Raw genomic sequence first — 19,139 nt, forward strand, 5'->3', positions numbered from 1 at the left:
GATTGTCAGATTCATGTCAGACAGTCTTGTCTGCTTCTCAGATTTGACAGAAAAAGAAATGTGACCCATTCACTACATTTTTGCCTTAGTAATTTTAAAGCTGCCTACTGATTTATAACTAATCTAGAGGTTATTGGGATTGATCTGTTTGCTTGGAGTCATATGAAAAAGATGCGAGGTGTGAGCAAAGGTTTGTTTCAAATTAAACAAGAAAATGAGACAAGAGCAGCAGTGTGTACTGACATATCTCTTATTAATTAATGTATCTATACATTAGTAAATGACATATGCTTGTCTAATAGATTGTATATACAGTTGGACCACGTGACAGATCCCAGAAGTAAGGGAAATATATACCAGATATGGGTGCACCTATCTTGGTAAGTCCTCAGTCATGCAGGCCTAGAGGCCTCGATGAACCTCTGGCAACCTATAGTCACTAGCAAAAAAATATGTATTCCCCACTTGGGTGGCAAGTGGTTGGTGGAGATCGCTGTCTACCTGTTGGGTGAAACTGATCGCAAAGAGGGTGCCATAACAAAAACCTCTTTAATTGCTTGATTTACTAGCAGATTCACAGTCTAGCAGAATTGCAATTTGAAATTCTGCTAGACACTAACTGCAAACACTAACTAACCACCGAACAGCACAAATGCAAGCCAGAAACGGAGAACAGTATGTTAGACAATAAGAAACCAAATGATTTTAAATTGTATATAATTTGAAGACAGACAGTTGACATTTCCAGTTTGTGTGACATTCCTCAGTTTCAGTAATTTAATGAATAGTTGATGATTACCTGTAGACAAGTTGGCGTCTTTCATACAAACTATGGCTAACCATGGCAATCTGCTAGCAACCAAAGCAATCACAACAAGGTTTTCAGTGTGCCAGCATATATGTCGTTGGGATCAATTTTACTGATGGCAAGCATTCTCCAGCAAACACTTGGAACTGGTTGGGGAACAGAGGCGATTGCCAAGCAGTTTCTATGCCTGTGTGACTGGGACCTAACATTATTTAAACTAGAGAGTATTCTGTGGTGAAAGCAAAAAGTCATGGTCTACATTAGTCCTGGGTCTGAAAAGTAAAGATAACACTGAAGTGCCTAAATCCATTTGTATTTGTCCCAATGACCAGCCGGGGGTGACTCCTCTAATTGAAATATGCTATATAAAAGTCTATGAAAGAAAAATCACTCCAATTTTCACCGGGTTTATGAACATAGTAAACACTTTCCTGGTCAGTCTATATTCTTAACAACAAGTTTTTTATCTAATTGGATAAGTGTAGCAAGTACATAAGCTAAACTAAATTGAGTTAGTTATGAGTAGTTGACCTAATTCAGAAGATATCAGATTCGGCTCTGGGAGGTGAGTGAAGTATAATAAACGTACAACCACAACAGGTATTGTGATTACGGTTGTTATTTACAGTGAAAATAAAGTGCAATTACCAAATACCAATATTTACAAAGTCTGCAGACAGGAAAAGATAAAACATAATTCAAGCTTGTAAAATATCAGCTGCACAATGGTGCAGCAACCTCCTCCAACCCCCGGCAGACAATGTCCATAAAATTGCTATTTCATGATTGATATAAATCCAATGCGCATGACAGTCTATAACAGGTTGAACTTGGAAGTGTGATGATCAGAACTGAGATTCCAAGACTGAGATCCCAGAAGTGAGATTCAGAGGACTGAAAACCAGGGGGGGAGAGTGTAGGCCACAGCAGCCTCCTACCAGACCGCAGGAAGTTGTAGCTGGGGTTCTGGCTCGTTGGGCCTAGCTCGCCATCCAAAGTAGTGGTGTTGCTGTGGTCTCCCCAAGGCACCACTAGCCCGCACATTCACTACGTGCGATGTCACATACGAGCCCCCACGCATCTACCCGCGGCGGTATCAAAGTACTGTTGCTTCCATCCGCTAACGCCTCTCCCCCGCATCTCTTCGAGGCGACAACCCGGAAGGCATATATTCGTGCCTCGCGAATGTGATTGGTCACGACAGGCACGTGCAGACTCGCGGCGTGGCGTGCGTCATGACGCATCGCGATGCCTTCACGGACACGCTCCGATTAGAATTTAAGATTTCGGTTTAGTTATAGATGCAGCTCTTTTTTTTATGTGGGTTACATCCTCCCCGCCTTAACCCATGCACGTCCCGTCGCATGTTAAACGCTAAACAACGTGAACAGACGAAGAACGGCCAGCATTATGGCCCAATGCATCGGAAAGACTATGCAACATCGTTTGAACAACGGAAATCAGAGGATTGCCACGAGTGAAATAGTGAAGTCGGTCAGGTGGTGCTCTTTGCCGTTGTGAACGTCTTAACCCGTCACCTATGTCAGTGTCTTGCTCAATAACACTGGACTCTTCAGGAGAATCTTCAACAACAACAACAGGAATGATGACAGGTACGTCTCCATTTCCAGGTAAGTTTTCAGATAAGCTATTTCCGTTTTCAGAATGATTTTCAACCAGTTCAAGTAGAATGTCTTCCACATCAGAGCCAGATTGCTCACCGCCAGACTCTACTGCTGGAGGAAGAACACTGGACACAGAGGTTGATTCTCCTTGCACTTCCACTTCAACTGAAGGATCCAACATCAGTGGTCCTAGGCTCCCACCGTCAGATGAATCTGGAAAATGATCCTGTTTTTGCACAGTGAAGTGCAACGTTGGAGGATTAACATACAATGAAACCAAGCTTCCTGTATCCTCATCCTCAACCAGAGGTTCTGGGAAGGAATTTAAATCCGGGCTCTGCTGCCGAGTTCTTGGTCTGTGAGGAAGTGATTGCTCTGGTGATTCCAAGTTAACCTCACTGTCCGTGAGGAAGCCGCATGGTAGGAGGAGGTCGCGGTGAAGGGTCCGCATAGGTCCATCGCTGTTCTCAGGTTTTACCTTATAGACCGGGAGATCCCCAGCCCGATGGACAACCACATAAACTTCTTCCTCCCATTTATCTGAAAGTTTATGCTTCCCTCGAAGGCGGACGTTCCTCACAAGCACACGATCACCTGGTTCCAGTGCTGATGGTATCACACGGTTGTCAAAGCGTGCTTTATTTCGATCGGCAGCCTTTGTAGCGTTCCTGGAGGCAATGCTGAAACTTTCCTCCAATCTTGATTTGAGTGATTTAATGTACTGTGAGTGACTCCTTTGCTTGGATTCCCGCAGTGGCAAATTGAACACCAGGTCCACAGGCAAACGAGGTGTTCTACCGAACATGAGTTCGTAAGGAGTAAACCCTGTAACCTTGTTCCTGGTGCAGTTATAGGCGTGAACCAGCGGTTTCACATGCTCTTTCCATCTTGTTTTTTGTTTTGTTTCCAAAGTCCCCAACATTGCCAGCAACGTTCTGTTAAATCGCTCCACTGGATTTCCCCTTGGATGATAAGGGGTTGTACGGCTCTTCCGAATGCCTGCAAACTCACACAATTCTTTTATCAGTCTCAACTCAAAATCTGGGCCTTGGTCGGTATGAATTCGCTCAGGAATGCCATAGTAAATGATATAATTCTCCCATAGACACTTCGCCACAGTTCTTGCCTTTTGATTGGGTGTTGGAATGGCAACAGCGAATTTAGTAAAATGATCAGTCAGGACCAAGATATCACGAGTGCCACTAGTGTCAGGTTCAAGAGTGAGGAAATCCATACACAAGAGCTCAAGTGGTCGCGATGTTTTTATGCTGACAAGTGAAGCAGCTTTTTCTGGCAAGGCTTTTCGGCGCACACAGCGGCCACAAGTCTTGATCTTCTGCTCAACATCCTTTGCCATTTTGGGCCAGTAGAATCTCGTACGGACAAGGTCGAGTGTACGTTCAATCCCCATATGGCCCATATCCTCATGGAGACTTTTCAGGACTGATGGTCGAAGCTCTTCTGGAAGGACAAGCTGGTATGAAAGGTTTTCATTGTCCCGTCTCCTCCTGTACAGAACTCCATCCACCAACTCCAACCTGGACCATTCTCTGAGCAGAAACGGAAGTTCAGGGAGCTCAGCTCTGGCTGTTGGTGGAATCCTCTCTCCCGTCTCAAGCTGGTGAATAAGCTCTCGAACACAGGGATCTGCGTGTTGTTTCTCTTTGATGTTAAGAGTAGAAACGACAGGCAGCTGATGAAGGTCCTCGGAACAGTAACTGTCAGAGATGGTATCCACTTTAACTGACAAAGACTCGACAAGTGTGAGGCCAACCTCACCACAGTCACCCGGCCGTGTGCCTCTGACTAGATGACTTTGGCAGATTGCCTTCACAATCTCTTCTGGAAGAACATCAGAATCAGCTGTGTGTTGAGAGATGAACTGACGGATAAGTTCATGGTCATTAGGAACTTCATCATTGGAGCAGGGGTAGGGTCGTCGCGAGAGCGCATCAGCATCGCAATTTTGTTTGCCGGCCCTGTACAGGAGTTTAAAGGAGTACGCTGACAATGCAGCCAACCAACGGTGCCCAGTAGCGTCCAGTTTAGCCGTTGTCAAGATGTAAGTCAGTGGATTACTGTCCGTGACCACTGTAAAATCTGCTCCGTACAGGTAATCTTGGAATTTCTCGGTCACACTCCATTTAAGGGCAAGGAATTCCAACTTGTGGGCTGCATAACGGCTCTCACTCTGCGACAATCCGCGGCTAGCATAGGCTATGACCCGGAGTTTCCCCTCTTGCTCCTGATACAACACAGCTCCAAGTCCGGTCACACTCGCATCGGTGTGCAGGATGTATGGGCGAGACGGGTCTGCAAACCCAAGGACCGGGGCAGTTGTAAGCTTCTCAATCAATGTTTCAAATGCAACTTGACAGTTGGTATTCCACCTCTCACCGAAGAGTTGATTTGGCCTCTAGGTGGACGTCTTGCGAGCTTTCAGGCTCTTTGATCTTTGAACCGGAGAATATCCACGAGTCAGGTCATTGAGTGGCTTGGCAATGACGGAATAGTCTTTTATAAACCGGCGGTAATAGCCAGCGAAGCCCAGAAAAGATCTCAATTGTTTCAGAGTTTGTGGAACCGGCCATGCCTTGACGGTCTCTATCTTCTCTGGATCTGTTTGAACTCCTTCCTCAGAGACAATATGACCCAAGTATTTAACAGATTTTTGGAAGAATCGACATTTCTCCGGTGCCAGTTTCAGCCCATATTCCTTCAACCGGTTCAGGACTCTCAGCAGCCTTCGTTCGTGTTCCTCAAGAGTGTCGGAATAGATGATTAAGTCATCAAGGAAAACGAGCACTTCCTTTAGATGGAGATCCCCCATGCATCGCTCCATCAAGCGCTGAAATGTGCTTGGGGCGTTGGTGACACCTTGAGGCATTTGGTTAAACTCCCAGAACCCAAGAGGAGTCACAAAAGCAGTCTTTGCCTTGTCTTCCTCCTCCATCTGGATCTGGTAGTAACCGGACTTCAGATCAAGTACTGAAAACCACTTAGAACCAGTGAGTGCTGAAAATGACTCTCCCAAATTAGGTAAGGGGTATGCATCCTTGATGGTTTGGAGATTTAGTTTCCGGTAGTCTATGCACAGTCGAACCTCACCATTCTTCTTCCTGACCACCACGATAGGCGAAGCAAAGGGAGACGATGATTCCCTTATAATGCCGGCTTCCAGAAGCTCACGCAGGTGACGGCGGACAGCTTCGAAATCTTGTGGATGGATTGGCCGGGCACGTTGCTTGAACGGTGTATTATCATGGAGTGGGATATGATGTTTGACAGCTGATGTACATCCAAAATCCAAGTCATGATGGGAAAAGACCTCCGAGATGTTATTCAGCTTTCCTATGACTCGCGTCCTCCATTCAGTTGACAGTGGAGAATCACCAAAATCAAAATTCAGGCTGGTGATAGTGTTCTTGACTGGAGGATGAGTCACGCGGTGTTCAGACAAGATACAATGGTAGGTTTCCAAATCCGCAATGACACTGTGAGGTGGAATGAAGGTATCTTGCTCCGACTCATTTGTAATAACCACGGGAACCTTGTATGGAGAAAGAGCTGGAAAGTTGATGAGACAACTGCTGACACACAAACCACCAGGTAAGGTGGAAGCAGGATGCTGTAGGAGAACACTCTGGCTAAACAATGGGGTGGAAACTTTGGCAGAGCCCTGGATGACAATAGTGCGGCCGGCCGGAACACGCACGGGAGCCTTGCTTAGTAGCCTCACAATTCCAATGTTGCCATTCTCCTTCTGCTCGTGTGACAGCTGTAGTGTTTTCAACACTGCTCTGTACCCGTGAGTGCTAGGCTGATAGCTCGGATGCTGGTTAAGATACTGTTCATACAGTGGTTCCAGGGTATTCATCCCAATTAGCACAATACCGGGGACGTCAGGATGTGCGTCTGGGACAACTAGAGCCAATGTTGTTACTTCATATTCTTCACCAACAAAATCTCTGGGGAACTTAACGGAAATCTCAATGTATCCCAGATATGGAATGGTTTGACCCGCAGCACCTTCCACTTGAAGGAGATCATGGAGTGGTTGAATTTGTTGTTCATAAAGATGATTGTTGTAAAAGGATACAGGTATTGTAGTTACCTGTGATCCTGTATCAAGCAGGCATTGCTGTGGGTGGCCTGCTAGGTTCACCTCTGTTGTGCACCTTGACCCAACTAACCCATGAGGTAACATTGTAGTTGCCTTCGGACGAGTGTGTAGGTCTACACAGTGAACAATTTCCTCCTTGTTCCTTTCCTTCTTTGTGGGACAATGTGGGTCCTGCGCAGTTCCTGTACGTCCCATTACAGAAACTGTATCTAGTTTAAATGTCCAGTTGATGAATTCCGCTTCTGCCATTTTGGTTTCCTTTCACTGAACTGTTTGCGTTTTGTGTTGACCGATGCAGGATTGGGTCTGTTCTCACACTGTGGTCTAATATGTCCATCTTCCCCACACCTGAAACAGAAACCAGGCTTGGGGTTAGATGATATATTCCCCTGTGTATCTGTTCTTTGCTTCTGGTGCTGCTTTGGAACAGGAGTACAGGACTGGTGAGACTGGGAGGCAGTTAAGGCGGCAAGTTGCTTTTGTATCTCCGCCATCTGCTGGGTAAGAGTGGACAACGCAGCACAAACCCCCCTTCCTTCTTCTACTGCGAACTGAGCTTGAGCTGCAACTCTGTGTCTTGGTGTTCCCAGATGTTGCTTCATCCTCAGAGTTTTGCTAGCTTCTCTGTCTTCTTCAGTTCTTAATAGGAGTAACAGTTCTGCAAAAGAAGGTGGGTTGGATTTTCTCTGCTTCAGCTGGAGCTCGGAGATAAGGCTGCTATCCCAACATCCCCTACAGAATTGGCTGAGCAGGTGCCTGTTCACTTCACTCTGCTTGACTCCTCCCCGCTTGACAGCTAAACTTAGGGCCACCTGAAGTCGCTGTAGGCAGCCGGATGGTTTCTCACCCGAGTCTTGCAGTGTGTCCATGAACTTCACATAAAGTTCTTCCCCGTCCTGTACAATTCCATAAGCAGAATCAAGATGTTGAATGTAAGTCTCTGCTGGTAGGTCGGGGTTAAGGTGCTTAATTATGTCCGCTGCAGGTGGTAAAAGACTATCAAGGATGTGTCTGGATCTTCGTAGTTCTGAAATGGCTGGGTCCTTTAAAATGAGATCCACTCCAGAGCGCCATGTATCATAGTCCACCTCATGCTGTGGGTGTGGCAGTCTCCCAGAAAACATGCGCAGCCTATGGGATGAACGTATGTTTACATCTTCGCTCTTTACTATATGCTCCACAACATACCTCTGTACTTCAGGTGGATTCAACTCAGCTGCAGACATACCGATAGAATGTCCTTCTGTTGCTGTAGAATGTAAAGCAGCTGAAGAAGTGACAGGAATAGCCATGTTGTGGGTTTGTTGATCCGGAATGGCAGCCGGTTTGCGCTCAGATACGGCAGCACATTCCTGCTTGAACCCTTCTGATTTTCCTGGGCGCAGTTCTGAAACAGCTCCATTTATTTGGGTCATTAGTTCTTGGAGAACTTCAGCAAAATCCCGACCAGACAGTTTTGCTACTTGTTTTAAGTCAGCTAAATAAGTCTTAGTCTTTGTGCACCCAACAGTAGCCGCATAGATTTTAGACAAGCTTCTTATATGATATTCATTATCTAAGGGCTTAAATGTATACGGCAGAATCGGACCCAATAAATCAAAAGCAGACCCCGTTTTAAACTCAACGACGAGCATATTATTAAACTCAGAACCGGGTGAGTTTATTGGCACGGAGCGTTCAATAGCACCATACTGGAGAAGAAAATCTTCAACCTCCTCAACCTCATATGCGGGGACGCCACTGACCAACACCGCGTTTGGTATTTTAACACTTAATGACTCCAACAAATCCATGTTCATAGTAATACGATGATGATGGTGAGACTGAATGTACACAACAATATTATACTTGACACAACCTCCTGGCTGGCTCGCCACTTAATTGTCTTATGTAGCAAGTACATAAGCTAAACTAAATTGAGTTAGTTATGAGTAGTTGACCTAATTCAGAAGATATCAGATTCGGCTCTGGGAGGTGAGTGAAGTATAATAAACGTACAACCACAACAGGTATTGTGATTACGGTTGTTATTTACAGTGAAAATAAAGTGCAATTACCAAATACCAATATTTACAAAGTCTGCAGACAGGAAAAGATAAAACATAATTCAAGCTTGTAAAATATCAGCTGCACAATGGTGCAGCAACCTCCTCCAACCCTCGGCAGACAATGTCCATAAAATTGCTATTTCATGATTGATATAAATCCAATGCGCATGACAATCTATAACAGGTTGAACTTGGAAGTGTGATGATCAGAACTGAGATTCCAAGACTGAGATCCCAGAAGTGAGATTCAGAGGACTGAAAACCAGGGGGGGAGAGTGTAGGCCACAGCAGCCTCCTACCAGACCGCAGGAAGTTGTAGCTGGGGTTCTGGCTCGTTGGGCCTAGCTCGCCATCCAAAGTAGTGGTGTTGCTGTGGTCTCCCCAAGGCACCACTAGCCCGCACATTCACTACGTGCGATGTCACATACGAGCCCCCACGCATCTACCCGCGGCGGTATCAAAGTACTGTTGCTTCCATCCGCTAACGCCTCTCCCCCGCATCTCTTCGAGGCGACAACCCGGAAGGCATATATTCGTGCCTCGCGAATGTGATTGGTCACGACAGGCACGTGCAGACTCGCGGCGTGGCGTGCGTCATGACGCATCGCGATGCCTTCACGGACACGCTCCGATTAGAATTTAAGATTTCGGTTTAGTTATAGATGCAGCTCTTTTTTTTATGTGGGTTACATAAGCACAAAATTTATTTTCTAAATTATGATCCTAATCAGAGTCCAACACTAACTAACTGTAACTACTAACTGTGCTATATCGAAGTGGCTACTTTATTCTTTTACAAATAGTCTGATTATGTTGTGTACCATGACTTACACAATGCCATGTTATTCTGAATTTATGCCACAATTGAATTACATTGAAAAAAAAAAAGGTTTTAATTTTTATTTATGTGATGCATATTTTTATGTTCATTTACCGGCTTCTTCAGCAGTTTGCACACAAAATAAGTTTTGCTTTCAATACACTGAGCATCATAATTAAATACTATCTTATATGATTTGGCCAATAGATTAATTGAAAAATTTCTATCAGGCTTTATCGCTCTCTCCTCAGTGTTTGGCGTAAAGGCCTGCAGAGTCTCAGTTTGTTACAGCAACACTGAGACAGTGTGCTGCAGTCTAAAACAACACCTCAAATGACTCACACAAACAGTGTTATTTCCTTGCCACAATGATAATAACTTCAATCTGTTGGAGTCCAACAATGTGCATATCTGTGAACACACAGTGAGAAGTAATAATCAATAAACCCTGTCCTGAGGTAAAGCCTCACACACTAAGAACCATTTCTTTGGTGCAATCGCAGTGAAAGTAATTACGTTTAGAGGCCATCTGAGCACAAACTATATTTGATTCAGATACACACACACGCACACACAAGCTTAAAAAGTATGTGAATTTGACCCTTCAAAGAAAAACACAAGGGACAGACAAAGCTTAGTCAAAAGCTATTTTCAGCCATGTTTAGAAGTTTACAGAATTTGTAAAGAAGTAAAAATTGAAAATACTTTTAAAAGAGGGGTTATTAGCATGATTACAACCAATATAATAGGACTTGAGGCTGCCTTTAAATGCAGTTAAGTCCCTCTATAGATGGCCATGTTAAAATGTTCAATTTCAATGGTGACTGTTACTGTACATGTTGCATGTTTACACACTAGACTATAGCTATTTTTTTTTTAATTGTATAACAACTGTGAGGTGGATAACTTTTGTAGAGGTCATCCATTTAGATTGTGTTAATGTGTAAAGTAAGGTTTGTGTTATGACATTGGTAGCTATTGGTAGCTATCTTTTAATTCCAGTCACTGAACAGACCTCTCCAACATCTTAGGGCTACTACACAAATAATATAGGTTGGCTTTGTAGGACAGTCTGTCTAGAGAAGTTTGGGCTCCATTGGTGAGGAGAAATTCATGTATTTAAGTGTCAAGTTACTTAGTACCAATTAGCAGGTATTTGCATCTGAATTTTATACTCCTGCAATATATGGATTTAGCTACCAAGTGAATAATGTATAGTAAATATTAGAGCCTGACTGGTGTGGAAATATTATTGGCTGATGTTAGCTAACAGCTAAGAATGGCTAATTAAAATGCAAAAGCAATGAAAAGAAAGAAAGTCAGAAAGGAAGAAAAGAGAAACACCCTTCAAACCTGTTGCATGTTGACCTAGCATAGTTTTTCCACCAGAGGGCGCTCTCAACTTTCGCGTTGGCAACATGTGTTTGAATTTTTAAATAACCACATATCCGTTTTGGAAAACGTTGAAAAAATCTGAATGTTTGAATTATTTTTTTTCTGAATATATTATGCAATCTAATTTAAAACCATTATATGACTCAAACATATAGAATCTCTTCAATTATTGATTAATTGATTAATCAATAATCAAGACTACAATAATAAATTGCTTCAGTTTTTTTAAACCAGAAATGCAACAGTCTGTTTTAAAAAATATTTGCTACTTTTTGTTGTCAAGTTTGATAGGAAAATGCATGTGTTTTGGATAAGTAAACTAAAGCAGGTTATTTGAATTTTTTTTTGATCTGTGTTCAATTCTAAGCAGCAGTTTTTAAAATTGTTTTCTGACATATATAGATAAAAGTAGTCGATACTGCAGTGAAAATGCAGTAGTAGTTTGAGCCCCAGAGGAATTTGACAGAAAAATCTACTCCTTTATTTCAATTGCAGCCTATATGGACAGGTAATACACATGCATGTCCTTTTAAATCAGGTTTCATCAGTGCTAAAAACTGTCACTGTCACTGTCACAGCCAAACTGACCTATTGGAATTTACCACTCCTGATTAACATCAGAATACCCTGTTCTTTTCTTTCTACTCATGTGTGTTCACAAGTGAGCGCATGTTTGTAAAAAATATGACAGCACACATCTACAGAAATCCATGTCCCCACCCAAGTGATGAGGGTAAACACATAAAATCCAGTTGACACATCTGCGCTGGAGCTCCAGGCAGGAAACGGAGATTTAATAAATGACGACAAGGCCTCTGTGTGTACAATCAACTGGCCAGACAAGTCTTTGATTTCCCTTAAGAACATGTTACTTTAAGAAAAAAACACAGCCGTGAAAAAAAACACACACGCACACACACAAATACAGTCATATGTCTGGACCAGTCCATGTACACAGACATACATGGATTGGTCTAGACATATATTTTTTTACATCTCCCCCTTTACATCTCTCCCTCACTCAATTCCCCCCCCTCTCTCTCTCTCCATATATATATATATATATATATATATATATATATATGTGTATATATATGTGTATGTGTGTGTGTGTGTATATATATATATATATATACACACACACACACACACATATACATATATAAATAAATAAAAGAATAAGAAACAATATTATCCTCTCATTAGATTACATTTATATTGTGGACAACAAATCTCTTTAGAAAAGCTTGGATAGGTAGAAATCGGGAAAAAAAACAATGTAAGTAGAAAGGTGTAGGAAGATGGGTGCCTAAATCTATTGCACGGAAATAGAATAAGACAGATGAATAAAGAAAGAGAAAGATTAGTGCTGACACTGCTTCCCCTGCGTGCTTGATAACCAAATGTATGAGGTTTGGGAAGGTGATATCTTCTGAGGTCCGCTGATCTGCAGGGACTACAACTGAACCTTTTTGTGGACTTCTTAAACTAATGCCATACTTGATTTGATGGAAATGTCTTTATTTGTGCCTTGTCAAGATCTTTTCCTTTTTAAACTATTTTTGATTTGATTTTGATTATTGTTTAGAGCACAAATGCAAATACCTATCATTGTTGTTGTTATTATTATTAATGTTATAACTGTAACAGTAACTGTACCAAAGCTCCTGCCAGTGTTCTGCAGTGGAGCACTTTGTTTGGAAGCATGCAGTATTGAAGGCTTTTCACACCACACAGATAAACACAAATAACACAGTTGAGCAAACACACAGTGGGAGATATGGATTTCTGTTGATGACCGTGTTTGAGCCGCCTTAAGCTACACACCTGTGGAGAAGAAGGTCGATAACCATCTGTCAACAATACACGTGCAGTAGTCTATGGGTGCATTTGCAGCTTCCAGACAGACACACACACACACAAGACACACAAGCAACAAAAAAAAGAGAGAAACAAGAGCGTCTGGTTTTGATCCAAGCTTTCCTGAGCTCTGAGTTCTTCAGAAAAGTTGATAACTGTGTTCGTGAAATTAATGTGATAAATCCGCAGCTGGTCAGAAACTTTAACCAGGTGTTGAAACAGACAAACACTGAGAATCATGGACAAAAACACATCCAGGCACACTGGATTGCTGCGTCACTGCTTTCATCAAAATGAACTCACTCAATTCCTCATTATTTTTACTGACAGGGGTTCAATCAGGCTCTCTAGATTTATCTAGAGACAAATCACATGAGATAAATATAGGATGCAATCACATGCTATTAAGTGACTGCGTGTGCGTGTTCGAGTGTGTGTTCAACTGCAAGGGTCCAGCAGAACTTCAGAGACCATTATAGAGGTTGAAACTCAGATATAAAAAGACTTTGCAGTAGAATATCCTGCTGACTTTTACACACTAATCAGCTAACCTGTCCTGTCATATTCTTTTCTGCAGTAAAGCTGACTAAAGATAGTGTAATTCCATATTTCTGAAAAGTCGTGTCAAATTTCAAAAGCACACAGAGAGTACCCTCAAGGTCATGTAAATTTAAATTAAAACATACATTAGTGAGAGATATTGTCTATTGAGCATGCAGACATGTGACCATGTAACCACGTTACATGAAGTTGTTTGCCATTTTGGAGGTCTGGCAATCATGGTGACAATGTAGGATCAAATGAATAAGGCTCCTCTCACACAGACCCAAAAAAGATTTAAGTGTTGTATTTATTGCACTTATCTCATTATAGTACTATTTTGTGAGACAGTGACAGTATGCAGACTGATGAGATGGATTTTAAGTAAACAAAATCACGCCTTTATTGTGGCTGATGAAGATCCAGAGTATAAATTATCACAGAACACAATATGACCAAACAAGGGCTGGACGACAGTATGACACAACAAAGACCACAACCAAACTGAGACTTTAAATGCCCACAAGCGGCAAGCAGGGAGAGTGGAAACATAAGAGTTACAAGATACAGCTGAACTCAAGCTAGATAATGAGACATGTGTTAATAAAACCAAAAGTAAAGCGCACAAGATAAAGAACTTACAAAATAAAACTGAAAACTAAGAGAGACAAGACACTGAAGCTGAGTACACAATGAAAGCAACTGGCTTACTGTACATCACACTGAAGCTGAACAGTTGGTCACTTGAGGACATTCTAGGCTCTGGTTGGTAGGTGACCCTTTAATACCTTTACTACCAAGTCATATATCAATCATTTGTATTTTTCACTCTTATTTAGCTGCTTCAGTTGCTCACCTGTAAGTAACTGTGCTTAGTTCACCAGCAGTGGAGGGTACATCCATCTAAAACATCAAATATCAAACTCCAAGACTGCTTAACCCATAATTACCAGAAAACCCAGAAGAAAGCTATAATGAAACTCTTCCAAAAAGTAATCAAAATGAGAGCTGAATAATAAGAGTGAAAAGCAAACTAAAAAGTCAACAAATAACAATAAGTAGAAAAGTCCTCAATGGCCCAACAAAACCTACAGACCATGACGTTAACAAATTATATTATTTTCTAAAAATCTTCCTGATTACACAAAAGAAAAAAAAGACATGAATAAACTGAAAGGAAAAACAGCATAATGACAGAAATGTAAATCAAATCAGACAAAAGCTCAATAGTTACTAATCTAGTTGCTACCAGAAATGTCTTCTATACAGTGTAAAGAAACCAGTGATCAGTATGGTTGTTTAGATTTATCCCACAATATTAAAACACCAATAAAATGTTCCTCAAAATGAGCCACAAGCACAACTCATAAGATTCAAATACATATGAAATCCAGTGAGCCATAAATACATCTGCCATGACTCCATGTTGCACACTCACCAGCACACATATACACATTTCTCACAAACATATGAAAGTTAAACGTAGGGAAACACACACCAACAACCTGACAGCTTTGCTTTGTGCTTTTAAACGTAAAGTGGTCCGAAATCTAATCTGTAAAAATAATTTAATTAACTACAGTTTTCACAACTGTCCAAAGTGTTTCAGGAGAAAGGTGAGGTGTTTAGCTTTGGCCTGGCATAATGAAAAACTGCTTTCCAGGAAAAATGAAAGTTACAGAAGATAAGAGAAAGGCCAAAACAAGTAAATGTATATGAGCAAATTTGAAGTTTGTTCTTTGGTTTCATTACATTTTCATGACAAAGTAATTTCTCGCAAGATGATTATATATAATTAAAGTTGTTATTATTGTACATTATATACTTGATCAGCCATCACTCTAAAATATGAAATATATTTAAAATATTTTAAGTTAAGCTCCCAAAGAACAAATCAACAAATCATTGCATTACATACATTACATAACATGCAGTCACTGCATGGATGTGTCATCACTGTGACAAATTAATTGATTAGACAGAATCTCTTATGTCAGGGAGAAAGTTGAACAGAGATAATTATCTGTATGCCTTTTCTTTATTAAATATGTGATTTTAGGTTGGTGACATACAGATGGCTGGCATTTATTTAACCGAATGATGAATGCATATAAGACCGCTGCAAATACCAAAGCCATAAAAGAAAATTTACCTTTTAATTTAATTTACAGATGCTAGAAACTGTCTTCCATATTGTCTGAAGCAGGTTATATCTGGGCAGAAGTGGTTAATTAAATTGGATTGTGCAATACATACTCCATTTTCAATTTTTGAGAAGTATCCAAGACAAATTGCTAATTGGCTAACCGGCCAAAGTACATGTGTCAAATAGTTTTCATCCAAATTTTGAAAATTTGTAGCTGAATTTTAATAAAACTGGCAAAAGAATACACCCTTAAATTCAATTAAATTTTATGTATACAGTACCAAATCACAACAACAGTTGCCTTGAGGTGCTTTATATTGTAAGATAAAGACCCTACAATAATACAGGTATCAAATGACCTGTATGAGCAAGCACTTGGTGACACCAGGAAGGAAAAACTCCCTTTTAACAGGAAGAAACCTTAAAACCTTAGGCAAAACCAGGCTCAGGCTCATCCTGTCATGGTTGTGCTGTGGCAGGCAGGATATGGGACCCAGGTGCAGGACTCGAACACGAAAAGGTAACTTAAAGCGGCAGCTTTATTCACTCGGAAAGCTTGAATACTAGATCTAAGAAACAAAACATAATAACCGAGAGCTAGGAAACTAGGAACTCAGGAGACCAGAAACTAGAAAACAAAGAAACTAAAAAAGTAGGAGCTGACAGAGAGGGTATGATGCGACAATGGGCAGAGGAAAACATAGGGAGTAATGAGGGAATGGGAAAAAGAAAGGAAACACAACTCTGGGACTAATCTGACGTAACGAGATGGGAATAAAGCAAAACTGAATACACACAGGACAAGGAACTATCAAAATAAAACAGGAAACACATGGACCGAAATGCAAGCTTAACTCAATTCTATGCTTTATATAAACTAAAAGGGACCGTGGCTCAGGGAGTTGGGAAGCGTATCTGCAACAGGTCGCTGGTTTGATCCCTGGGCTCTCTGTCCTGGTCGTTGTGTCCTTGGGCAAGACACTTTACCCTACCGCCTACTGGTGTTGGCCAGAGGGGCCGATGGCGCGATATGGCAGCCTCGCCTCTGTCAGTCTGCCCCAGGGCAGCTGTGGCTACAACAGTAGCTTCCCTCCACCAGTGTGTGAATGTGAGAGTGAATGAATAATGGCACTGTAAAGCGTTTTGGGTGCCTTGAAAAGCGCTATATGAAATCCAATCATTATTATTATTATAAAATGCCATATAACCATATAGTGTAGTATTAAGTGGACACGGCCCTAAAAAAATAAAGGCATTAGACAATGTGTCCTTGGGGGGTAGAATGCTGTAGACTCTCGCTCACGCTTGCCTGGGAAAAACTAGATAACAGGGGACCATCTTCTAGTGGAAAGTTACTGAGACACTGTTGTTTAGACTAGAGTGAGAGAGCTTCTGTAATAAAACTGTTCGGGGCACACCACCATTTTGAGATCCGCAGCAACGTGTCATGCAGCACGCATTTCCCTTCTAGAAGTAATTGTGTAAGAGAATAAAGTGTGAAATGGTCTACTGAGCAGTGCTTTGTCTTCCATCAGATGCCTATGAGGAATCAAAAGAAATCGGTGAAGTGTTGATATTTAACAGAACATAAGAAATAAAGATAACCAAAACCAGCAACAAAAATAATCAAAGAATATCATTCCAGAGTCTGAAACTAAATACTGGGTTGCAGACCCAGTGCTGTGACACATCCGGTGTCTCCCTGGATGAGTTAGAAGCAATGACTGAGTCACTGGTTGGAAGAGGTGGTTGACATGAAAGAAGTTTGGGACTTCATGCTTATACTGCTGCCTCCGAGATCCAAACCCAGATAAGCGGTAGAAAATGGATGGATAGTATGAAAGTACATTTCACAAAATTTCTTTTTACTGTCATCATTAGAGTTCCACCTAGAGCTGAACAATAGACTGAGAAACTAATCCTTTATGAATGTGAACAGTCATTCTGTAGACAAGGGATAAGTCTTTTGGTACCAGACATTTGGCTGGTTTCTGCTTATAATCTGCTTTTGGTCTGAGTTGTGTTGTCAAATCATGTTTTTGTTGAATACAGGTAAATGGTACATATGAGGAACTCTTTTAGGGAGCAAAAGTACATAACCACAGGCTCTGTCTGATGACATTTCAGCTTTTTATTTGTTTTTCTTAATTTATCACCTGTCTTAAAAAAAAGATTTACACCAGCTGGTTGTTTTCTTTAGAGACAAGGTCATCAAATAGTATTAGATGTCATTTGGTATTACCCACATAGCAAAATTGGTATGGCCCTGATCTGGCCCACAGAATGCACTTACACATGGCCCACATACCGCAAAGAATGACGGCCCTTTGGTGGCCCAGATCTGGTTTGCCAGAGGTGGCCCACACATGGGCCAGCAAAAGGCCAGTTGCATACACACTGGTGGTCCTGTGCTGGCCCATGTGTGGATTACCTCTGGCAAACCTTATCTGGGCCACCAAAGGGCCGTCATTCTTTGAGGTATGTGGGCCATGTGTAAGTTGTGTGCAGCCACGGGCCAGTTGCAGACACACTGCTGGCCCTGTGCTGGTCCATATGTCAGCCTAATGTGTACCTTAATCAAGCCATGTAATAACAACATGTGCCAGAACATAATAGTGCAAAAGTAAGATGACAAAACTCTTGTCAGACAGTGAATGGACTGATTCTTTTAAAGCGCTGTTCTAGTCTCCCGGATTAAAATGGTAAATGGCCTGTATTTATATAGCGCTTTAACAGTCCCTAAGGACCCCAAAGCGCTTTACATATCCAGTCATCCACCCATTCACACACTGGTGATGGCAAGCTACATTGTAGCCACAGCCACCCTGGGGCGCACTGACAGAGGCGAGGCTGCCGAACACTGGCGCCACCGGGCCCTCTGACCACCACCAGTAGGCAACGGGTGAAGTGTCTTGCCCAAGGACACAACGACCGAGACTGTCCAAGCCAGGGCTCGAACCGGCAACCTTCCGATTACAAGGCGAACTCCCAACTCTTGAGCCACGATTACTTTGATTACTCAAAGTGCTCTATACAACATGCCACATTCACCCACTTTCTCTAAACTGAGTGCTTCCTAACTACATTCATACACATTCACACTCTTGACATGCGGACTGGAGGAGCCAGTCATCGAACCACTAACCTTCTGATCAGTAGGTGACCTGCTCTACTGCCTGAGCTACAGCCACCCACTGGCAAAGATGAGTAAACCGTCACTAGGTGTTGGATAAAGTGTACACTCACAAACCTGTCAAATCTGCATTTGAAATGTTGGCTACTATAGCAGTATAGTATTGCAACATGGCATTTGGGTCCTCTAACTAAAATAGGAAAAAAGGAACATAAATAGTGCCATCATTGCCAGACCTGGCCCACATCTGGTTGACATACACTCTGCCATGACACCGGTCAGTCAGAAGTGCCAGCTTGATGCCAGATCTGGTCCAGACCTGTTTTCTATGAGCCTGGGCCACATAACCCAAACCACAATCGAGCTAGATATGGCATGCCATCGCATAAAGAGTGGCATCATTGCCAGACATGGCGCACATCTGGTTGACATACACTCTGCCATGACACCGGTCAGTCAGAAGTGCCATCTTGATGCCAGATCTGGTCCAGACCTGTTTTCTATGAGCCTGGGCCACATAAACCAAACCACAATCGAGCCAGATATGGCATGCCATAACATAGACATTGCCGTCTATGCCAGGCCTGGCCCATATCTGGATGACATATGTCTTGTCATGCCAGAAGTCAACCAGCAGTGCC

At 42.1% G+C, this 19,139-nt stretch overlaps 1 protein-coding gene across 5 annotated transcripts in view; it reads right to left on the reverse strand.

The window, feature by feature from the left end:
* Positions 1–19,139, reverse strand: part of ttc28 (tetratricopeptide repeat domain 28) — a 145,928-nt gene that overhangs the window by 46,984 nt on the left and 79,805 nt on the right. The window lies entirely within an intron of this gene.

The sequence above is a fragment of the Oreochromis niloticus genome, linkage group LG7 (assembly GCF_001858045.2).
Source record: "Oreochromis niloticus isolate F11D_XX linkage group LG7, O_niloticus_UMD_NMBU, whole genome shotgun sequence".
NCBI classification, from domain to species: Eukaryota; Metazoa; Chordata; class Actinopteri; order Cichliformes; family Cichlidae; genus Oreochromis; species Oreochromis niloticus.